At 39.7% G+C, this 19,505-nt stretch overlaps 1 long non-coding RNA gene across 1 annotated transcript in view; it reads right to left on the bottom strand.

The window, feature by feature from the left end:
• Nucleotides 1-15,744: 15,744 nt before the first annotated feature.
• Nucleotides 15,745-19,505, bottom strand: part of LOC125911641 (uncharacterized) — a 79,157-nt gene continuing 75,396 nt past the window's right edge. The window contains exon 6 of the long non-coding RNA XR_007454394.1: nucleotides 15,745-16,377. This is a non-coding gene — a long non-coding RNA (uncharacterized LOC125911641). The remainder of the gene's footprint in view (nucleotides 16,378-19,505) is intronic.

The raw sequence follows: 19,505 nt of genomic DNA, 5'->3' as shown, positions 1-19,505 counted from the left end.
GTATTTAAGTTGTACCTTCCAGCTTCAGAGATACTTTAACATATCTCATTTGATCCCCACATCAATCTAGCCATTAGCCCATTTTACAGATTAAGGTGCTGAGAAAAGTCAAGAAGTCATTTCACTGCTTTCCAGAAAAGCCTAAAACTGTGCCACATGGGAAGTGGGAGATTTTGGTAACCCTCACTTCAAGTAACATTTATATCTATACGGCAAAGTAGAGTTCACACAGCGCTGGAAGCCCCCAGATCTGAGTTTAAGTTTGGTTTGGCTGCTTACTAGCTGTGTGACCATGGGCAAGTTACCTAACCCTCCTGAAACAAATTTTTAATCTAGAAAAAAAAATAGAGCTAATAATAAGCAATCTCTCTGGGTTGTTATAATGGTTAAATAAAATAATGCAAGTAACAAGCCTTGCCATGATGCCTGGCACTCAGTAACCACTCAGAAAAGGATGCTTTATATATCAAATCTACACAGTGCCTGCCACCTGCTCCTCCTAATTAACATCCCTCATAAACACACCCAAATGAAATAACAAACCAAGTCAGATTCTGTCCATGTCCCTAGGAAGACATAAAAACATGCCACTTTACGATCAGCAACACTGTTTCTATATCTTTTATAATAATGAGGTCTTCGTTCCAAAAGGCTTACAAAAGCATGTCTTCCTCAGGCTAGATACAGAGAGGAGGTTTGGAAGATGAGTCTCCCAGAGCAATTTCCTTTGCATATTTGACCTACACAGGGAAGCATTCTTACTCCTCTTTACCATTGATTAATGGCATATTTGCAGGTGATTTACAAGTCTTTAACTCGTGGTGTCCTGAATGAGGCATGACAAAGCCATAATTTTCGGTTTATCCGTCCATCACATTTCACTAACCTAACTTGGGAAACAGGTATCATTCTTTGTAAAGAGGAATTGCTTCATGCACTAGGGCACTCCATGCCTAGTTCCAGGCTTCCTTCCTCCCTTCCTGTCCCTGCTCAGACTCCAGGTAAATGGGATTCCTTCAGGGAGGGCTTGGATGGAATCCAATTCAAAGACATATAATTGGCAGTTTTTTCATCTTTCAAAGGCCTTTTCAATACTCACGCTTCTACAGTCAGACTTGCTTTGATTCTCACAAAGCATTGCCTCACCTCTAAGACTGTTGCTAGGATATAGGGATATCACAACTCCTGAATACATAGGCGGAAGGAAAAGATTTTCCTCCTTCTTACAAATGTCATTCCAATTCTTGCTCTGCTTTTCTTCAAGGCCAAACTGAGGACAAAGCATAGGGTTACGGGGATAAGGTATTCAAAATAAAAGTCAGAAACCAGAGAGACCAGAGCCTGACTGGGAATGGGGGTGGGGAAGGCCCTGTGGGAGAGTAAGTTTTGCTTGCAACAGAGGTCAGATGACTCACCAGATGTGGACCAGATCCAGAACTAGCAAGTGATTGCCTGTGTGTGTGTGTGTGTGTGTGTACACATCACAAACAGGGGAGGGTATTAAAAAATCAACCAAAGACTGAAATGCACCCATTGTTCCCCCTGTAAAGTCAGTAGGTCAAAGAAGGGAGTTCTAGCATTTATTAAGCATTGAACAGCTTGAAGCTTTTTTAATATGCAAATATGTTATCTGGAAGCGTTAGCACATTACAGGGTTACCCACTGTGATAGTTTTATTTTTTTTTTTAATGTTTAATGTTAATGTTTAATGTTTTTTTAATTTCTGAGACAGAGAGACAGAGTGGGGGAGGGGCAGAAAGAGAGGGAGACACAGAATCCAAAGCAGGCTCCAGGCTCTGAGCCATCAGCACAGAGCCTGATGCAGGGCTTGAACCCATGAACCATGAGATCATGACCTGAGCCAAAGGCAGTCTCTCAACCCACTGAGCCACCCAGGCGTTCCTCCACTGTGATAGTTTTAAAATACTCCGTCAATTCTTTGATCTTCCTCCTTTCAAAAGGTGCAACCCAATCCCCCTTTGCTTAAGTGCAGACTGTATTTAGTGACGTGTCTAGTTAAAGAATGTGGTAGAAGTGGCAGTGATACTTTATGGCTTCTGAGATTAGGCCATAAAAGGAGGTGTGGCTTCTTCCTTACCCTCTTCTTTGTTGTTGTTTTATTATTATTATTATTATTATTTGAGTATAGTTGACTATAATGTAACAGTGTCAGGTATACAACTCAGTGACTTGACACGTTTATACATTATGCTATGTTCCCACAAGTGTAGCTACCACCTGTCCCATCACATCACTATTACAGTATCATTGACTGTATTACCCTCTTCTCTATCACCCACTCTGAGGGAAGCCAGCTGCCATGCCATGAGGGCACTCAGGCAGTCCTGTGGAAAAGGAGAGGAGCTGAGGCTCCAGTCAAAGCCACATGAGCTAGCCATCCTGGACACCGGTCCTTTAGATGATAATTGACTGCAATGTCATAAAAGAGCCAAGCCAGAACCATCCAACTAAACTCTTCCCAAATTCTTGACCCAAAGAAACTGTGAGATAATATGTGTTTGTGGTTTTGAGCCACTCAGTATTGGGTTAGTTTATTTGCAGCAATAGATGTCTCCTACGTCCACTCTTCCTCCACCAACAGATTAATTCAGAATGGCTAACCACTCAGCCACTGAGGAAATCAGGCCTGGGACTAAAGAATTTTAAAGAAAAGGGAAAGTCAGATATTTTGTATCCTTTTATCAGTTGGAGTCAATTCATACTCTCAGAGAGGACTAGCCAGTGTGGGGCACAGTGGGAAATTTTACGACAGGAGAGCCAGCAGGGCCTGAAAGTAGAAGGGAGGGATCCAGGGAGGAGCTTTGACCCTGTCCCAGTGTTGCCTAGAACTCGTCCTGTCATCATAGGTATGAGCCCACATTCTTGTTCCAAAACATGAGGCGAGGCGACAGTATAGAAGACCACGTATACAGAAAACCAGAAGCAGGAAGAAGACCAATCACAACCAAGAAAGGACCAAATACCCCCAATTTAGCCACCTTAAGATTAAAGGACTGACATTGTAAAGAACACAAAAATTTCACAAATACTAGCTCTTAGCACGCGCTACATGAGTTTAAACAAGAGTGTGGATAGAACAAGGTTCCCACTGCAACAGCTCCCAAGCCCAGCTACACATCAATGCCTTGAGGGGCTTGGGGAAAATGCAGATTATTTGGCCCCAGAGCAGCCCCTATGGAATCAGAATCACTGGGATTAGGGCCCAGGGCTGCAGTTGAGAAGTCATAAACTTCTCAGAGTTAGAAAGCACCAGGAGATGTTGGACCTGTGGTTACCTTGCTAGTCCCAGGTTCCTCATCTACAAAGAAGGAATAAAAACAGCCTCCCCATTTCCTCACAGGGATGAAAAGACAATGAGGTGGATAATGCCAGAACACCTTCCAGCTCATGGTCAGAGAAGCACCTCACGCATACAGGGTTTGCTATGGCTGCTACTCCACTCAAGGAACACATTTGTTTGTGGGCTTCCTGGACCTGCTGCGCAAGCCTGCTTCCCTTTGGAAAGAAATCTTTGAAGCCAGTCAGTATCCACCGGCAGTGGGCAATATGCAGGTGGGGCTTCTTCCAAAGACGTTTACCCCAGAGGTGCCTTCAGGACAACTGGGTTTGCGGGTGCTGGTATGTTCACACACATGTGTGTGCACATGTGTATTTTGGTACATGGTCAGGGGGCCATATCCACAACTTGCAGTATTTTGGTATTTGTGCCCATCATCCTGAGAACTGGACTGATGTTCTGATAGCAAAGCTTTTATCTCAGAAGCTCCTCTACAAATTATAGCCCTGAGAAGCCACTAATAGCATCTAGTAGATGTTTCCAAAAACATTCCCAGTTTATACGTATTTATAGCAGAAAAATACAGGAAGGAAACACACTGATATGTTGATTATGGTTATTGCTGGATAGTGGGATTTCAGGTAATTCAACATATTTCTTTTTATAGCTTTGTTTTCTTTTTTTTTTTACAATAATCATGCAATATGTATAATCAGAAAATAATGGTTTGGTTTTTTTTTTTACTACAAATGGGAGGAAGGAGGCAGGAGGTGGTACTACCAGATCCCAGAGTCTGAGGCAGCCTGGAGACAGCTGGGTGTAGACAAGCCTGCCAGGGGGCAGCCGGGGCCACAAAGAGTGGGGCTGTTTGGGAGCTGGAAACACTGCCGGAGTTGCTACCTGAGAAAGAAAGAATGCAGAATACCCAAGTCTCTCCCTTCCTCCCACTGTCCAATTTCCTGCGCTCACTACCTCTCTTTGGCGGAGGCTGACTATGCAGAGCAGAGCCTGAGAAGGGCAAGGAATAGGTCTGAGAGCCAACAAGGAAATGACCAGCACCAGCACATTTCATAATTATTTTCCATTTTGTCTTTGGACATTTGGAAGGGAGGGATAGGCCCACACAATCCTATGGTGCTCCTGGCCCCATCACACCAAAAGAGAATGCATTTTTAAAGCATGTGAAAACCACCAAGCTGGATTGCATAAGACCATCTTTTATGGAAAGGCCCTAAGGCATCACAACCAGAGGTGGGAGGAAGGGGTACAGTTCACAAAACGAGCTCTATTGCTCATTGGAAATATTTTACACACAGGCTTAGATATTTAGGCCTAGTCATACATTTATAAACAGAGAACTCTCGCAGATAAGATTTCATCACTTATTTGCAAGAGGAAGGAGACAGTTACACGAGGCTAGGTTTTCTAGGTAGAACATCACTTTCTTCATTTTCTTTGTTCTTTGTATCATCGGGCAGTGCTCTGAAACATGCAGACCCCATTACGACAACAATACTGATCCACTTGACAGGAGGAGAGCATCAAATACTCACCAAACCAACACAGAAAGTACAGACTTTTGTGGTTTGTAATAGTTCTGAAAGAGAGGCCCAATCTAGTTCTCCAGTTTGTCAGGCACGTCACTTTCCAAAACAACATCAGATTCTCTCGTGTTTTATGAAATGCTCTGCAAGTGTGAGTTGACCAGGTTTCAGTTTTAATTCTCTTTATACACATCTCTCATTCATTTATTAGACTTTCTTAAACTGCAGCCTTTGCTAAAAGCCAGTCCACAAACACAATAAAAATTTTCATTTCAATAAAAATTTTCATTTAAAACCCAGAACAGCAGCAATAACATCAAAATGAAATGCTAGCAGCCTGCAAGAGCAAATCTCAAGAGACCTTTCTACCATGCAGCATTGTGGAAAGAGGTGGGGTTTCTCATTTTGTCCTAAATGTTATTAAGCCCAGCCTCTTGAAGGGACATGGTAGGAAGAGCTATCCAAAATCTTGACCTGTGTAAAGAAAATGTGTGAAAGCCCTCTGTTCTCTCCATTTTCTTTATAATGGATAGTTGAATAGATTTTAGATAGATAGATAGATAATATTGCTACAGGGGGTTGAGCCTGCTATGAATATGCTTAGCAAGGTACAATGCTCTAGTCATGGAGACTTAAACAGGGTCAGGAGTCACTGATACCCCAGGAAGGATAGAGAGCCAACTTAGCACCAACAGATAAAGACACTTGGGTCTGCTGCCTATATGTATTGCCAATGAACAACTCCATTAAAACGAGAATTAAGTGTCTGCTATACACCAGACATAATTACGTTTCCCAAACCAAACCCGGCAAATCAAGAAAATGGTTTGATACACAGAGTAGAATATTTAAATGAGGAATGCTCTGGGAAACACTGGCCTTGAGGACTGTAGGGACAGGCCCAGAGAGCTAGCCCATGAGGCATGAGGACATGGCTCACTTCCAGGATTATGCCTATAAGACCCTGCTCCCAAGGGCCCTTTTCCAGAGAATTCTGGAATTGTCTGTAATCCCTTTAACAGGAGCAGGGTTCCACAACTTGCAATAAAAACCTCAAATTGCAAACACACCTGGGAAAGGTAAAACTCTTAACTCGATTTAACACAAAGTCTAAATAGCTGCTTTCTTGAGAGCAGTTTTGATGTGAGGATGAAGGTTGGGTGATAACAGGGAGGAGATATAAGACCAGGATCTTATGTACCTGAAAAGGAGTTGTCCTGTGGAAGGAGAAAATAAGGCAAAAAGGTTATCTGAAATAAAACTCCCTTATGCCATAGTTTGGCCAGGGAAGAACTCATCTTGCTTCACTTTTACATTCACTGACACCCTACAGACATCAGAGCAACTGTCTTAATGATCCCACCCCAATTCAGCTTAAGCCGAAAGTCAATCTCTGGATGGTGGCCAGAAGCAGATTCCAGAGCCTGGTGTCATAAGCTCACAGTGATATTGCAGACAGGGAGAGAGCATCATCACCATGAAATACTGAGGGCTGCTAAGGAAAAGAGCAAAGAGACTCACATTCTTTCAGACTATTTGTTGGTCTCGTAAAAAAACAAAGAAAATATTTTTCCTCTTTTGTGTTTGGGGTTGGTGATCCCAGTTCTACAATGTACTTGTTAGTTGTGTTGCAGTTGAGTTCTTACTTGCCCTTCCCAATCAGCTATCATTTAAGGCACCCAGCAATCCTGTAAGGTAGATACTAGAATTGCATTGCACAGGAACAGTTCCATGACTTGTCCGAGGTCACAGAGCTAACTGAAGGTAACATTATGTGAGCCCAAATGTGCCTTCCCTTGAGCAAACATTATCAGGACATAAATTATCTGTATTTCAACATACTGAAAAATAGTTTTGTTAACACCGAATATTCCATAAACAAACATATTAATTCACAATGTGTTTTTACATTGTTTCCAATTTCCCTCCTCTGATCTCATGGGATTCCTCTTCACTTTTTATCCCTCCCTGCTCTTTCAATGTACCCACTTCTCTCCACCTCTGCCCTTTTCTTTCTTACCTCTCCCTGATATTTCTTCCCTTTCTTTACGTGACTGAGGGTTCTCAAAGCAGAGATAATTAAGCTAATAAGTTTGACCTGACAACTTCAAAACCTTTCTCAACCATGATTCCTCATCTGAATCACAGAATACAAAATGACTGTTTTCCCAAGCCTCCCTAAAATGGTACACAGATAGTATTATTCTAAATGCATAAGTGACAAGCTTATTCATTACACACAGTGGATGCTTAATTCTGTCCTAGAACCTTTACTCAGAAGAGGATACCTTTTTACCTAGCCAATTAGTAACATAATAGTGGAAAATGATAGTTTTTGCCATTTATATAGACATAATTTAGGGGTAGTAAGAAGTGAAACTCACATTTAAAAAGTAGTAAGCAACTCTGATAAAAAAAAAAAATAAGAGAAAATGAAAGCAAGTGTTAGAGCTAGCAATAAACCCAAATGGTAAGGGAATTTAGTCAGTTTCAGAAACTAATTTTTGTAACATATACATACCACCTGTGCTGTTGTTTATTTAATATTTTCTTTAAATATCTTCATTTTTTCTACCTAAACTTATTTAAAAGATACCTTGTATCATTACCAAAAGTGGAAAACCAGTATCACTTATACCAAAGACCAAACAATGTTATATTAAACGATGTTATACTAAAATCTCTCTATATGCTAGTGCAAAGGCTGAGGTTCACTCTTTTTGTTTCAAAGGTAGTAGTGTTAAAGACATACCAGTACTCAGCTAGGCCTGAGTATAATCCAAAAAATGGAAGGAGAATTGGAAAAGAATAACTTTCTATGTGATTCCATTTTATGAAATGTAGGGCTCCAGCCCCATCTAAAATCATTCTGACCATCACCACGCTGCTCATCTCACTCTGGAAAATCCTGTATTAAGAAAATCAATCAACAAATGCTTACAGAGCCCAGTGATTTTCATTGCACTGAGCTCGGAATTAAAAGTCTCTTTGGATGAAGAGCTGATATTCTAATTTTGGAAGACCTACTCCACTACAATATGGCAGATGCTCAAAGTCAATCCCATCTGGCTCTTTAGAAGATACATAAAACCTTGCTACATGTAACTCGTTTCAAGTCCCGAGGACCCCAGGAAAAAAAAAAAGTGGTTGCCGAAACAAAATCCAGCTCCACAATAAAACTTCCAAGTCCAAGCGCTAAGGAAAGGGTTCCAAAGCAAGGGCTGCAACAGCCCACAGGTCAGATTTGAAGATTAAGTTCATGTAAGTAGCCTTGAAGACATGGATCATTTGCATGAATCTTATTATTAGCCAAAATTCTGAAACAAAAAAATTCTGAAACAAAATTATTTCATGCCATAGCTTAGCCCAGGAAAGAACTTATGTCTCTCACTCTACTTCCCCAGTCCTTGTCAGTACTCAGAGATGATACATATTAGAATAAAGAGAAACAAGAAAATTTCAATAAATAAAATTAAAGTAAAATTTACTCTTCCTCTTCACGATTATTTCTATAATAAGTAGAAACACAAACACAGGGATTATTGTATTTTGACAATTGTCATGATGACAAAGTAATGCCAGCTGCATATGATATCTTTCTATGTTTTTATTTGTTAAAATATTTTAAACATTGTTTGGATGCTTATCTTATACTAGCTGGCTAGAAATGTATTTCACTTCACTTCATGTTACAATGTCTCTAAGGCCAAAGAGCCTGAGACTAGGTCCCCCAACTAACAGGGTCCACATGTATAAAATAAGGAAAGCAAGCTTTACAGCTTGGGGGTTTGGAGCTCTGGATCTCACTCCCACAGTGATTGAAAAATTCCCAACTTGATTAACTTTCAGAGCCCATAAAGTACTTTGAGCTCCTCCAAGAAAGACGCTATATAAACACAAAGTATTATTATTAGAGTGGCACTGGAATTTATTAACAGCTTAGTTACTCCATCAGTCTCTTGGCGTTAGTTTCTGTTCTGACTTGCACAAATCCACCTGTAGGAATACATCAAAATTCAGCACAACAATTCAAAAATCCACTCTCCCTCAGATAGTAAAGAAAGCAGAGATAGCCCCATTAGCCAGAAATAATTAACCTTGTACCCTATCACAGTCTCTTGACCCAACTACTCATGAGTAAAGTCATGCTAAGCCACCTAGGGTGAGCCATTCCCAGTTATTCTGTGCCTTTCAGGTGATAAGTTTGGTGAGCTGTCACAGTTACTCTCTGTTACATCTACTGCAAAAATGAATGCAGCCAAAATACTCTTTAGTTCCTATCTTGTTGTGTTCTCACCCAATAGTTTAACTAAACTTTCGCGGCCCACTCTTTTCTTACAGACATTTCTGGATATAATGATTTTTGTAACTTTAGTATCAACTATCAAACATCATATTTTATTTGCTAATTAAGCAAGAGATATTTATTGATTTTCTGTAATAAAAACTCATTCATGCACACTCCCATGTGTAACGTATCGTGCTGTGTATTGTACTGGACAGAAAGGAGTATGGAATATAAGATACGTCCAAAGAGCTGAGGGTTCAACTGACGAAGTGAGATGTATGCACCCTGAAAGATGATTAACAATAGAAAGCAGGTAGTTCTTTCTTGTTGAATGAATTAAATCAGACATAATATTAATTATTAGTGAGTTTCTCAGCAGGAGTTCAGAGGAATAAGTGAAATAGAGCAATGCATCGCCAAAGTCCAGCTGGGACTCAACTGGTGGTCCTTAACACCAGGTTTCCATTAAAATCACCTGGAGAGCTTTAAAATAATACTGATGCCTGGGCCCCACCCCAAACCAATTACATTAGAACCTCTGGAAGTAGAGCCCAGGCATAGCATTTTTAAGAGCTCTCTAGGTAATTCTAATATGTAGCCAAGGTTGAGACAGACTGGGCAAGACTGAAGGATTCAATAGGACACAAAAGCAGTAGGGACAACATAAATGGGAGGGAAAGCCCTCTAGGGAACCAGGAAGGTGCATTTAGGGAACAGTGAGGCAAGCCAGGGAGGATGGATTCTGATAAAGGAGCAAGGAGGAATAGCATGAGGGAGAAGGTTTGGGTTGATGTGTGGAAGGATTTAAAGTCCAGAAACAGCTTAACTGGTCGTTTCTTCCTTGGCCATAGTCATTCTGGGTCTAATCTCACCTCCAGATGTTAGGTTTTTTAATATTAGAAAAAAAAATTTTTTTAAACAGTTTATTAACATTTTTATATATTTTTGAGAGCGGGGGCGCTAGTGAGCAAGGGACAGAGAGAGAGAGGGAGAAGAGAGAATCCCAGGCAGGCCCTGTACCATTAGGGTGGAGTCCAAATTAGGGCTGGAGCTTACCCGATGTGGGGTTGAACTCATGAACCATGAGATCACAACCTGAACCAAAAGAAGTCAGATGCTTAACCGACTGAGCACCCGGGCACCACCCCCCCCCCCCCCCCCCCCCCCCGCCACTTTTTTTTTAATTTAAAATGCCATCCTCTCAGGGCACCTGGGTGGTTCAATTGGTTGAGTGCCTGGCCCTTGATTTCAGCTCAGGTCATGATCCCAGGGCCGTGAGATCAAGTCCTGAGTCAGACTCCATGCTGAGCGTGGAAACTGCTTGAGATGCTCTCGCTCCCCCTTTGCCCCTTTCCCCTGCTCATGTTCTCAATCTCTCTCTAAAAAAATTAAAAATCAAAAATTAAAATAAATAAATAAAATGGCATGCTATTTCTAGATACCTTACTTTTCTAGGCTAAATCTCTCCCAGTTCAACTATTCTTCTCAACATACTCAAGTATTCCAAGAACTCAAAGACCAGGAAAACTTGGTTTTGAGGATGTGGTCTCACCAGGCCAAAGCGCTCCTCCTTCAGCCTCAGTGCTGGACACTTGCTGTGTGAAGCTGAAGCATCCTGGCACTTTTGCATTCCGGTCACATCACTGCATGCATGTGGAGCTTTTAGTCAACCAAAGCCTTTAACGCTGGGTGGATACTGTTTTGTCTTGCTTTGTTTTAATAAACCACATAGTTGTTCTATGTATGTGCAGTTGATTTTTTTTTTTTTAACTGCAAGACTTTGCATTCATCTCTGTTCTATTTCAGCATATTTGTTTTGGCCCACTCTTCCAGCCTCCTTCCTTGAAAGTTAATTATGTTTGATTAACATGATCTGAATGTGTCTATTTCCAAGTGCCAAAGTGAAGTGTTCATTAGCCCTTTAGTGAGATGCACAAATTACTCCACCAAACAGTAAGAAACCAATTTGGACGCTTGGGAATAATTTAACTCAAGTCCAAGATGCATCTATGCCATTTTCCCGATATTACTGCCACCTAAACAATTTATATTAAGGAAAGCAAGCAAGGAATCAATGTACTAAAGAAAGAAGTGAGGAATCATGCAGCGAGAGTTTCCCATATGACTTTCTGTGAACTTGGATCACTCAGACATCTACACTTGTTTGTAGAAGCCCACCGTGAGGTGGCAACGTTGGCCCTGAAACTTCTTCCAGCCCTTGTGAGTCTTGATCGCCATATACTGACTTATTTCATTCCAAGATCCCAAGCCTTACTGTATTATTTATTATACTCCTCATCAAAATTAAATCTACAAGAAATGTGATTTCTGTTTGGAGGACAGATCGGAGAAAGGCACTGTCTCCAATTAGCGCTACTGTCCAAATAGCCACCTCCATCCTTACCTGGGCTTAGCTCAGGCCGGGGCCTGCTTTCCTCCACCAATACATCAGAACTTATATTGACCATATAGCAGCTATCAGCGTGGCTAATAGCAAGTCGTGTGAAGCCCCATCCAGATTTGACATGACCCACAAATGCTTTCGGTTCTGCAAGATGCATGGGACAGCCTCGCATTTCTAAAACTTAGGAGCCACGTGCCTCCAGAGTTTGCATCTCAGTTACAACCAAGAGAGTTCCCTATGTCTGAAACTTGGAGATGCTACTTTTTACTTGGCAGGTTCATTTCCTTCAGTGAATTACATAATCCAAAGAACGGTGGTCCTTTTTGTTCTTGTGAATTCCCTACTGTTTTCTTTTGAAATATGGAATAAGAGAGATTAAAGAAAATATTTAGGAGTTGGAACCTATGGAACATCTTGGAGTTCAGAAGTACACATGAACCGAACTTCACATTGAAAGCTGAGTTATGTGCGTCAACAGACTTACGTGTGAGTATGTTTTCAAGTATACATATTTGGACAGGGAAAGAGGAAGGATAGGAGCTCTGGACACCCAAACAATTAAGACAAAAGGCTGCTTCACGTTCCGCCAGGAACAGATGAGATGGTGGCACCAAGCATTTCATGTTCAAATTCTGCAGCTTCCAAAAGTGTTCATCATGCTGACTTTTTCCCCTTTGCTGATATTAATAATGATAGCACTTAGCATTTCTAAAACACTTTTCATCTTCAAAGCACTACATGAACATTACCTAATTAACTAACATTAACTAATTATAATTAAACTTGCCCTGGGCTCACAATTCAGAAGAACTTTAGGAAGGGATGGGGAAGAAGAAAAGCTTTCTAGCCAGACAGGTTTTCCAAGTTTTCTCAGAGGAAATTTTGATTCAAATTATCACAGATTTTGAAACAATCCTTGAAATAACCTAATAGGCCTTCCTTGCTTCCCAATGTTTAAATATTGATGAGAATGGTAGTAAACAGTCTCCAGAAATGAAAATCGTCATTCTCACACCAACTTGTAATAATAGAAGAGTTTAAATGCCAATTAAAAGGTGCTTCTCTGAAGCAACATGCTCTAAAATATTGAGCAAAAGAGATTTCCTGGAGCAACTTCCCATTTCACACACACAAACACACACACACACACACACACACACACACACTCACTGCTGAGTGGCGTCAGAATTCTGACTTCCAAGCTTTAAGTGCAGTGAGCTCAGTGTCCTAACTCACGAGCCTGTTTCAGACATTTTAATGTATCTATTGAATTTCCTTTTTATTAACCTTAGCAAAAACTTTCAGTAATATTATAACCCAAGATCAAATAAAGCATCCTGTATCCATAATTCCTAGACAGAAAAGCCATATAATCAAATGAGTCTATTTGGATGCTTATTTTCTGTACATTACACTTATCTAAATTTATACTTGAAGGAACGGGTGGGGAGATAGGGTTTAAGGCCTTTTAAAACTTCTTTCTTGTTTTCATTCTAGAAATGTCTAAATGAAATATGTAGCTATGCTTGACTGGAAGCCACCTCTAAGACTTTGTTCTAGTCAGAACATGCTCAAACTGTTCTCCAGTACTCTCTTTAGTAACCCACAAGTTAGTATTGTATCAAAAATAATGTTCCTCTCTATATAAACTTCTCTTAAGACGTCAGTGTTTACTAGGGCGGCTGTGAAAAATGTGACAATAATGGCATAATTTATCTTTTTTTTTTAATTCACACTGCTTGCATTGGTGAAATTATTCTATTTCCATCAGTAAAACAAACCTTCAAAATGTTATAGAGAAATCATCACAACACGCCTCTATCCCTTTAGGTATTTCTGGCTTTAAAGTTCCCCCAGCTCAAAAGGGATGTGATCTTCACTCCTTGGTGGGTCTAGGAAAGACCGACTCAGATCAGCTGACATTGGTTACTCTCAGAAGCTGGTTATCGATCAGTTAAGATGATGCGTGCCGTTTATCTCTGCTGAATTTGATCTTTTTATTGCTCTCCTCCAACCTCTATGTAATGAGAGCCTGCGGGCCAGTGCTTGGCAGACCTTTATGCACTGAAGTCACTTCCACCTTCTTATTACACATGTGCCTCCCTGTGAAGATACCCTTCATCTTTCTCTCTGTAGATGGAATATCCAAGATAACAGAGGCTATGTGCATGAACGAAAACTGAAAGCACCATCAAAATGTCATCCATGAAGAGGCCAGAGCATCTCATCTTGTGCTAAATATTTGTAGTTATTCAAATATGACACAGGCTTCTGCTTTGCAAAGACACACAGCCATATTTTAAGGGTTTTGCTCTCTTAAGGAGACTTTTGTTTTGATTTGTTTTTTTAAACAGCAGAATTAATTCGGCTCTTGGACAGTATCCAATATCAAAGAAAAAAAAATGTGTGGATTATACAAAATTCAACATGTCAGATTATAAGAGAGATGATCCCTTGGCTCCCCCCCCCCACCCCACCCCGTCACAGACCTCTTTCAGAAATATGAGACAAATAAAAGGACCGAAGAGTAAATCACAAGAGAATATAATTTTGAAAAAAAGATATTTAAAGCTGCCTCTCCATAAGGCTAATGACACGTGCCATTTTTATTTGATAGCCTGAAGCAAAATCACCTAACAACCCATAACGCTCACAGAATTCATCTTTATTTTTCAGCTTCTGTCAGGGAAGTTCTACAACTCCTTATGGCATCTTCTGAAAGCTCAGTACATGGTGCATACAAATCTGCAAAGCTTACTCTGCTACCTTAATCCCCTGGAGACTTTTATTCCCTTCTGATGAAAACCTAATTTGTGAGCCCCGCCTTTTGCTGAATCCAAAAACTCAGTTACACTCCCGATAACTGCTTTACCTAATTCCAGTTTCAAATAGCATAAAATCTGTCCACACAACAAACAGCTTTACACTGGGAGACCTTCCTCAAACGTTCTTCTAACATTCTCTAAAAAAAGGAAATATTTTATACACCAGCTGCACTAAGCTTGACAATACATAGAAAGCCACAAAGATTTGGTGTGCAAAGGTAATTCAAACTCAGTGTAAATATTGGGAGGCCAAAACCTGCTGGGCATAGGTTCAATACAAAGGCTATCACAAAATGTTTTTACATTATTTAAATTTGTATATAGTCAATGCTGTGCATAATTCCTGCTGAAAAACCCATGGAGCCATGGCACACAGAATCTCCACCTTTGCTTGATCTGTGCTGCTTGAGAGAAAAGGAGGACTCTCATTAGAAGTTGAGTTTGAATGCGTTTTTCTAAAATAAAGGTAAAATAACTTCAAAAAAATGGAGTCATCATCTTCCAAAAAGAAAGTCTCAAGATCAAGGCGGTCGTTTGGGGGTTTTGAAGTAAAGAGGGATTCTATGTGTAAGGTGGCTAGGAATGGAGGAAGGATCCATTTATAAATTGGATTTTTCAGAAAGAACTATCTAAAAATACAGAATATCTGAGTGACACACACATCCCATTTGCCAAGAATGTCACCTAAAAGGGACTTCATGCTCAGAGTCCCCTTCAACCTGCAATTTGCATCAAAGCAGGGAATAGAAGCCCAGCCAGGGAGTCATGCACAGAACAAGGGAAATAGAGAACATGGATTCATGTTTAGTAAATGAACCAAGACAATCTCTGTAATGACTGTTACATTTCATTTGTGTACTCCAAGCAAAATCTGTTAAAAATAAATTATATATGTTTAAACTGGAAGTGTTCCTAGCATAATGGTATAAGGTACCCAGGGCTAAATTGAAATGATCATTCTAAAACTACAAAAATCTCAGGAACATAAATTATAATTTCACGGTATGCCTTGAAATGGTAGTTTTGCAATAAAATTAAAATATATATTCTCAGTGTTTGTCTGGCAAATGCAAATACATGAAACAAACATGGTTAGTAAATGAACCAACAATTTGCTACATTTGGAGAAATCTGTTTTTACACTGAATACTTCAATTGGCAAAAACCTAAAAATTTTATCTTTCTAAAGGAATTACCATTGGTATAATTCACACGATGCTTCTGAAATGATCAGTGAATAATTACAAGAGAGATTTGCTATTGAAAGAAGGAAAGAAAGGAAGAAAGAAAGAAAGAGAGAAAGAGAGAGAAAGGGAGAGAGAGAAAAGAAACCTTCAGTAACAGGAAATACTCTTTCTACATTAATTTTCTTTGTTGTATGTACATAGATTTCAAACAAGGACAAACCCAAACCAATTCACGTTCCCTAGCTGAAGGATCAAATAAAGGTAAAACTAGAGGTTAGAATTACAAAACAAACAAAAACCAACCTTAAATTAAGAAGACATATTGCCCAGATGGCTTTTGCTTGCTTCTTACCTATCTTGTTTGCCAGTGTAATTGGACAGCCCAAGGGCGGAAAGCTCACACTGGGATTGCCAGCGCTCCAGCAACCCACCCATTCAACAACCTGCGCCCAAAGTGCTTATTTAATGTCAGTATCATCAGTTCTGGTTTTTAAATGTAAACAAGCGTTCTTAATTTGCTAATTTTTAGAGTGATGCCACAAATTAAGTATTCTTGCCGTGGAAAACTTGCTCAGAAGTTACTTCATTCTTTGTTTTTTTTTCTTTTTTCAAAAGTGCGTTTTATAGTTCCAGCTGCTTTTCTCTGAGGGAACACTTGTGTTTTGACCAGACATACTGGCCATATCACGCCATCATCAATTCTAGTTTTCAAAAAAGATATTGACTTCAAAGATGCCGATTTATTGTTGTTGTTGATATTTCCTGAACTCTGCTCCAACCAAGTACAGATGCTCTGGCGTAGACCCTGTACAGACAGGCTAGGAATCCACACTATTTGACCAGAGTTTTGGAGAGAAAAAAAGGAGGAGGGGGCTGAATTAGCATACTTGTTTGATCTTTTCCCTGAAAGGTTTTAAGCATTGTGTTTAAAACTCTATGCAATTCCATCCATTGAAGCACGCCTTGCCTGAGGCAACAGTGCAGGAGGAGACAAGGAAGCTGCCAATTTAGAGAGACATTCCGGGTCCCAGCTCCTACAGATCTCCATTGGAGTTCGGGCCATTAAGCTCCCACCCTTTCCACCTCAGGATCCTCATCTGTAAAGCCAGGAGGTTGGGCTTGTTAGAAATACTGAAGGCAGCATATCAGAATATCAGAGCCTCTGATCAGTGAAGTGAGGAAAGGGATGAAATAGGGTCTTTTTTTTTTTTTCTAGAGCTGTTCTGGGTTCCCAGCAAAACTGAGAAGAGGTACAGAGATTTCCTGTGTAACCCCTGTCCCCACACTTACATAGCCTCCCCCCTTACCAATACCCCCCACCAGAGTGGTGCATTTGTTACACTGAGGGACCTACACACACACACACACACACACACACACACACACACACATCACACTCACTCAGAGTCCAGAGTTCATCTTAAGGTTCACTCTTCGTGTTGTACATTCTATGGGTTTGGACAAATGTATAACAACAAGTACCCATCATTAGAGTATCATTCAGAGTACTTTCATCCCCCTAAAAATCCTCTGCCTATTCATCCCTCTCTCCCTTTCCCCACACCAGTCAACCACTGATCTTACTGTCTCTACAGTTTTGTCTTTTCCAGAATGTCACACGGTTGGAATCATATAGTATGTAGCCTTTTCAGATTGTTTTTTTCACTTAGTAATATGTATGTAAGATTCCTGTGTCTTTTCATGGTTTAATAGTTCCATTTCTTTTTAGCACTGAATAATATTCCATTGTCTGGATGTGAAATAGCTGTTTATCCATTCACCTACTGAAGGACATCTTGGTTGCTTCCAAGTTGGGAAATTATGGATACAACTACTATAGACATTGATGTACACGTTTTTGTGAAGACATGTTTTCAACTCCTTTGGGTAAATACCAAGGAGCATGATGGTTGGATTCAATGGCAAGAATATGTTTCATTTTGTAAGAAACCCCCACACTGCCCTCCAAAGTAACTGTACCATTTTGCAATCCCATCAGTAATGAATGAGAGTTCCTTTTGTTCTATATCCTCACCAGCATTTGGTATTGTCAGTGATCTGGTTTTGACCATTTTGATAAGTACATAGTGGTATCACACTGTTTTAATTTGCATATGATGTGAAGCATCTTTTGATATTTTTATTTACCACCTGTATATCTCCTTTGGTGAAGTGTCTTTTAGATCTTTGGCCCAATTTATTTCAAATTTTTATTTATTTTTGAGAGAGCAAGAGAGAGACAGAGCATGAGCGGGAAAGGTGCAGAGAGAAAGGGAGACACAGAATCCGAAGGAAGTTCCAGGCTCTGAGCTGTCAGCACAGAACTTGACATGGGCTCGAACTCACGAACTATGAGATCATGACCTGACCGAAGTCAGATGCCTAACCAGCTGAGCCACCCAGGCACCCCTCTTTGGCCCAATTTCTAATCAGGTTTTTGGTTTCTTATTTTTGAGTTTATATATTTTGGATAACAGTCCTTTATCAGATGTATCTTTTGTACTATTTTCTCCCATTCTGTGGATTGTCTTCCCATCCTCTTCATATTGCCTTTTACGGAACATAATGTTTCCATTTTAATGAAATACAGCTTTCAATTATATATTTCATGGATCATACCTTTGGTATTATATATAAAGTCATCACCATACTCAGTCTCATCTAGGTTGTCTCCTATGTTACTTCTAGGATTTTTGCAATTTTTCATCTTATATTTAGATCTATGAACCATGTTGAGTTAATTTTTGTGAAGTAGTGTAAGGTCTGTGTGTCAATTTATTTTTTTGCATGTGGATGTCATGTGGATGTCTAGTTGTTCCATTACTATTTGTTAGAAGGCTATCTTTGCTCACTCTTAAATACAGAGAACAAACTGATGGGTGGTGGGCACTGAGGAGGGCACTTATTGGGATGAGCACTGGGTGTTGTATGTAAGTGATGAATCATGGAATCTACTCCCAAAGCCAAGACTACACTGTATACACTGTATGTTAGCCAACTTGACAATAAATTATTTTAAAAAAAATAAGAAAGAAAGAAATTCTAGAAGTAGAAGAAGAAGAAGAAGAAGAAGAAGAAGACTATATTTGTTCCACTCTTCCTTTGTCAAAGATCAGTTGACTACATTCATGTGGTTCTATTCTATGTAGGTTCTTGATATTAAGCCTTTTTAAAAAAGATTTGTTAATTTGTTTTTCAGAAGTCATTAATGTTCTAGAGTACTTAGAAGTGCCGATGGGAAATATAAAGTGGTGCCTTAGTAGCCTGATAGAGTCCACATATCAGGTGGTGAATGGTTTACTCCTAGGGAGAATCATGTAATTTGATGTACATTGCATTTGCAACTCAAAATTTTTGGCAGTGAGGAAATACAACTTACTGTTTTCATTCAGTAAATCTTTCTTTGGGTTTCCAGTGTTTGAATTAAATACAAGCTTTTTAAATAATTAATTTAATAGTTTAACCCTTATTCTAGTTTGAAGAGAAGGGAAATAACCCTACCATAGACCTACATCTTCCCCACTCTTACCCCCTCACTCTCTATCCAATCATTCTGACTTATTTTTCTGTATAGCACTACCTCCATCTGGCATGGTTTTGTATATTTATTAGTTGATAGTTGTTTATGAAAGCTCCATGAGGATAGGGTTTTGTCTTGTTCACTCCTATATGCTCAGTATTTAGAAAAATACCTAGCACACTAGGTATTAGGTGAGTGCCTAATGAATATTTTTGAATGAATAATTTGCCATTTGCTATTTGGTTATTTTAAAGGAATTATCTTATGGAATGTTACAATTACTAGTAACAATAATATTAAAGATGCCATAATGTATTCCTATACAAACTTAATCTCAGGAAAAGGAGAATAAGGTCAAGAAGAGACAATGAAGAAGATTTGCAAAAGTAGAACCCTCCACACCCTTGCTACTCTAATGGTGTGGTCTAGGGACCAACCA

This window comes from Panthera uncia, assembly GCF_023721935.1.
Source record: "Panthera uncia isolate 11264 chromosome C1 unlocalized genomic scaffold, Puncia_PCG_1.0 HiC_scaffold_3, whole genome shotgun sequence".
In the NCBI taxonomy this organism is placed as follows: Eukaryota; Metazoa; Chordata; class Mammalia; order Carnivora; family Felidae; genus Panthera; species Panthera uncia.
This window is presented reverse-complemented; position numbering and strand designations above follow the sequence as displayed.